The sequence below is a fragment of the Gossypium arboreum genome, chromosome 5 (assembly GCF_025698485.1).
Source record: "Gossypium arboreum isolate Shixiya-1 chromosome 5, ASM2569848v2, whole genome shotgun sequence".
In the NCBI taxonomy this organism is placed as follows: domain Eukaryota; kingdom Viridiplantae; phylum Streptophyta; class Magnoliopsida; order Malvales; family Malvaceae; genus Gossypium; species Gossypium arboreum.
This window is the reverse complement of record NC_069074.1, coordinates 7,581,736-7,587,431: the sequence shown is the minus strand read 5'-3', so window position 1 is coordinate 7,587,431 and position 5,696 is coordinate 7,581,736. Positions and strand designations below refer to the sequence as shown.

The 5,696-nt window shown below is 27.3% G+C and overlaps 1 long non-coding RNA gene across 1 annotated transcript; it reads left to right on the top strand.

Moving 5' to 3' along the window:
• The first annotated feature begins 404 nt into the window (after positions 1-404).
• LOC128293211 (uncharacterized) lies at positions 405-1,644 on the top strand. Its single transcript, XR_008283332.1, has 2 exons — positions 405-659; positions 840-1,644. It is a non-coding gene; the product is annotated as an uncharacterized LOC128293211 (long non-coding RNA).
• The last annotated feature ends 4,052 nt before the right edge of the window (positions 1,645-5,696 follow it).

Here is a 5,696-nt window from a genome sequence, read left to right as displayed (position 1 = left end):
GCCTTTGTGAATGACGTAGGAACTAGGAAGGGGTAAATGGCAAACATCCCAAGCTTTGCTGTTCATTTATTTTCGTCCCTAATTGTATAAGGAAGTAAAATAAACCATTTCTTTTCTATTACATCCCTTGAATGATCCAAACATTGGTGTGAAAGGAACTTACTTGACTCTCCAAGTACATAATCAGGAAAAACAAAGGAAAAAGGAACATTTTACCGGAATATTTATAGATTCCATTTAGATCAATCAAGTGTCACTCTTCTTATTTATCAGTTCTGACCATAAGAACTTGCCAAGAAGCCACATTTCTCATCCATTTTGACAAATCCTTTAAACCCCAATCCTTTTTACTTTTTCTTCTATGTACTTGTATATATAATAGGGCAAGGAAACATCAATGTAATTACCCGCAACTTGATCTCAATTTCTGGTCTATAAAATAAACAGACAACCTCCCTCTCATCTATTAATATTACTATCAACATTTCACCGTCTCCATTCCCCTCCCTCTCTCTTTTACTCCCGCTTCATCTCCCCTTTTCTTAACCTTCATATGTAAAACTATTGTTTTTTTTTTCCCTTGTTGTTGTAAGCTGTTACGTGCAAACGCTGCTCGATCCCTGTTTAATTAAAGTTCAATTTTGTATCTCGATCCCCAAGTATAAATGTTTATCTCATTCTGTTTTTCTTATATGAATCCTATGTTTTCCTTCCCTTCTTTTCATTTCATTTAATTTTGATTGCATATTTTGTTGTTTCGATTTATTATCATTTATATTTCTGCGATTCATGTTTGTGTTCCATCCTCTTACTCTGTTTCTTCTCTGTTTCGGTTGCAGAATCGTCCGTTTCGACATCAATGTCGACTTGTCCCGAGAAAACGAAGAAGAAGAAAACCCAATTCCCGCCGAGGAGAGGGCGAGTGAAGGCTCAGATTTTTGAGAGCATAGTGAAGACCGTTGTTTCTGCAGCGTCCAAGACTAAAGAAGAAATGGGGAAGAACAAAAGTGAAGGATGTGATGGAAAGAGTTGTTCGTCTTCGTCTACAACCTCGACTCCACCACAAAGTGGCTATACCTGTGAAGGAAATGGCCACATATCTTAGAAAACAACCATCTCAGTCAAGGGTGAAATCAATCATCATCCTATTTTGTGGTTCTTGTCCCAATCCTCGAGTTTGAGAAACATGTTTCATGGTTCTCAAGCCCCCTTCTCTGCATATTTCTCTAAACCCCCCCCCCCCCGGGAAAAGGCAGTATCCAGAAAACCCCATGAATAAAACAAGGTTTCTTCTGAAATCCTTGTAGCTAGGCTTTTCAAAACCTGACATTTTAGATTCAGGTAACAGCTTTCCGTCTGGTTTCTCAACAAGGGTAACCCTACATTAACTCGTGTTTTTTGTCAGTTAAGGTGGGGGATATATATAAACCCATGTTCGTTTGTTTGTTTTTGTATTTTGTGGTTTAAGCCCTCTTCCATAGTTGTTTCCTACTAGTTTTTGAGAGGAGATGATGTTCATGGTGAGGCTGGTTTGTTTCGGGGTTTGATTTGTCATTCTGTTGCTACTGCCCATCTGTTGTTTGTGTAGTTGATGCACTATGAATCTATGATTTAGTAGTCTGAAGATTTTCATGTTTGCATAAACTTTTGGATATTCTGCAAATTTTGAGTTCTGGATATGGATTGTGTTTTTCTTTGGGAGATGGAGCCATGATTGTTTGAAAAGTTATGGGTTGGCAGCTTTTTGTTTTCTTCTTCTTAAAATACATTCCAGGCAGTAAATAAAATAATAAAATAAATAATAAATATTAGTATCTTTATGACTTTATCTCACGTTTTTTATTTAGTGGGATTTGAGTCTCCTCTTACACCATCTTTGATTGCCAAACCAAAAGAAAAAGTGAAATTCCGTGCTTTTATTGGAAACTGAAACTCAATAACCTTGCATGGAAAGACCCAAAGTTTCAATAATCTGTTCCGTTTTTATAATTAAAAAAAATCCATTTCGTGTTTTTATTAGAATGGGAAAAGAGAAAGAAGCGGGATAAGAGGGGGGGAAGACCAACGGCGACCGCCGATCTCTGGTTGACTTAACTTTGTGTGTTATAAAACCACGAGGAACTATCAAAATTTGCGTAGACACCAAGGCAAATTCCGTGGGTCAACTCAACTCAATCTCTTATTTCATTAATCACATGGTGTTTGGGAAGCGACATAAGAGTCAAGCTAGTTATCATAAACTTCATCATTTTTCTTGTGTTTGAAAAAGTGAAAAAGAAAACCAATGAAAAGCGTGGTAATTAGTAAAAACATTAATAGGGGGAATTCTACTGATTATAACCAAGTTTATGTTTAACAAATTCAATCTAATCATATATTAAGAAAACAAACACCAAGCCCTCACTGACAAAAGTCGTTCAAGTGCAGACCTAAGGTGAAAATTCTCCGATGGCTCAGGAATAAAGGCCCTTTCACCACAACCAATACTAGGATTCGGTCGGTTTTGATGATTTTTTTATAATAAATTGTTGTCAGATCGTATGTTTAAAAAAATAGGTGAAGTTGCACTTTTTCTTCATTTGTTCGTGGAAAAGCACAGCAAAAGTACTGTTAAAATAAAGAAAAGAACACTGCACTTTCGATGCTATTTTCTGCACTATTTAATGAGTCACATCATTAATTGTAACCACGGTCGTTCACATTGTATACGGTTGGAGCAAGAGTTTTGATGCTTTTGTCATGCTTTTGTCAATGCTTACCGTTCGCTGCTTCTCTAGAAATCTCATCATCACTTCATCGATGGAGTTAAAAAAAAAAAATGGATTAAAATTAAATTATATATTTTATTATACTAAAATATAATTTTATAAATTTTAAAATATTAAATTTTTATTATTTTTAAGAGATTAAAATATAAATTTATTATTATTAATTTAAAATTTTATAAATTATAAAAATTAAAATTAAAATTTTACCAAGGGTCATGACACTTAAGTCCCTACTAAGTTCTGTCACTGCATCACTTTTTATAAAGTTTCGAATATATATAACTTTTTGATATTAATAAATTTGGGTGATTAAATAAAATTAAACTTGTTGGTGTATCTATGATGGTATAAACTTTATATATAAGGCATTTAAAGTGGTATATAGATATAATAATATAAGATAACAATCTTTCTCCTTTTAATCCCGTTTCAAAGTTGGTAGCAAACAAATTCAATATTCAATTTTAATATTGAAAATTTGGATATCGTTAAACATCCAACTGACATATAAAAGGATCTAGTTTTAATATAATATTTGAAAATTTAGATTCCTGTTGCATGCATATATAAACTATATATGAATCATACACAAAAACTCAGAATCCAATATAGGGCGTATAAAGTTACACTTTTTTTTTTTTTTTTTGAGAATTTTATTTCATTTTATACTATTGGATCCAACCTTCTTGTGTGGTATCTCAATTAAAAAAATAAAAATAAAATGAGGATAATAATATTATTACAACTTACCGTGTTTTATATTTTTTTATCAAATATACTAATGTGAAAAATTATAATTAAAATAATAAAATATGTCTTAAATATTTTATTTTTAATTATATTTAAAATTAAAATTTTATTTTAAGAATTTAGTTTATTTATTTTTAATTTTAAAATTTATATCCAACCTATTAAATTATTTAGAGAAATATTTGAAATAATAAAAAGAAAACTAACTTAGTAGTCATGTAACAAAAAAATTTAATCTGTAATAAACCATAATTTAATAGAAGAATTTAAGGAGGTTAATAATTAAACTCAAATTTTATATGCAAATAATAGGATCTAATTTTTTTAAAATTTAAAAAAAGAGAGTAAATTTCAAATATAGAATGATTATAAAGCTTGCATCATATTTTAACTTTTAAAATATTAATTAAGTTATCTATTCAAATATTTTTGTTAAAATATATATCCATTATATTAATTTCAAATATATCCACTAATTGAAATGAGTTGGTAAAAGATGAAATGACAGTGGTCTGAAGGCCATGGGTTTTTGGAAAGATTAAATTATGCTATTTTTTTATGTTAGATTAAATTAGGTTATTAATTGAAATGAGTAAAATGATCAGTTTGATTATATAGTTCTTATAGATTTTTTAATTTTGAAATTTTGGCCTTCAGATTATTTTTTTGTAATATTTAAAAGTAATAAATTAATTTAATTAATTTAACAGCTATTTTTGGTCAAAAATAAAATTTAAAAGCAAAATAAAAATAAATGCAATGTATAGAGACTAATACAGCAGAATGTAAGCTTTTGTAAAAGAAGGTCAATATCCAGGACCAGGTGCTACCGCTACTGGCTAACAGCTACAAAATGATAAAAAGATAAATGGTCGGCCATTTACCTGGCAACCTCCAAGAAAAAAAAGGTTTTTTTATTAAACTAACCCAAAAAAATAAATTAATTATCAAAATAACCTACCTTTTTAATTAAATACAAAAATGACCAATTTTCTACAGTAAAAAGTGGTGGAGCCATATGATATGGCGCCACCACAGTGCCATGTCAGTAAGGGGTGTTAAAAAATTATTTTTTTGTGGAGCCATGCAACATGGCTCCACCAATATAAAATATCAGAGAAATACTTAAAATTCTAAAAAAACGAGAGACTTAAAAAAAATTTACCATTTTCAGGTGGAGCTATTCTAAATGGCGCCACTTTTTTGCCTCACACATTCTCTTTTTCTTTTATTTTCATATTTCTTTTGTTTTTTTTTCCTTTTATTTTCATATTTCTTTTATTTTACTTTTTATTTTGTTCCTTAATAAATTGTTTTTATTTTTTAACTTTTTGATTTTTTTCTTATTTCATTTTGTTTTATTTTTATTATTAACTTTAAAAATTTGTAATGTATATTTAAAATGTTTTATAATATTTTTAAAAATTTTAATTATTATTTTTAAAAATATTTTTTAACTTTAGATATGTGAAATTAATTTTTATATATTTTAAAATGTATTTTTCAAATTAATTTTGAAAATTTTAAATATTAATTTTAAATATTAACCATATTTTTAATAATATAAAATCATTTAAACTTTTAAAATTTGTAAATACAATTTCTTTTTAATTTTTTAATTTTTGAAAAGTTGGGGACCTTAATAATAATTTTTCATTTCTGGTGGAGCCATTTCAAATGGCGCCACCACTTTCTGCAACCCTTATTATTTTTTTTTACTTTTTATTTAATTTTGTCTTTTCTTAATTTTTTTCTTTTTAAGTTTTATATTATTTTCTTATTTTATTTTGTTTATTTAATTTATATTATTAATTTTAAAAATTTGTAATGTATATTTAAAATGTTTTACAATTTTTATAAATTTAAATTATTATTTTAAAATTATTTTTAACTTTAGATATATATTTGTGAAATTATTTTTTATAAATTTAAATATATATTTTTCAAATTAATTTTGAAATTATTAGTTTTATAATATTTGAAATGTATGTTTAATATTTTATTAATTTTACATACAATTTTTAAATTATGTTTAAAATTTACTTTATGTTTTTAAAATTTACTTCAAATAAAATAAGAAAAAATAAAAAAATCCTAATTTATTAAGAAAAAGAAAATAATAATATAAATTAAATAAACAAAATAAAATTAAAGAAAATAATAATAAAATTTACGTTA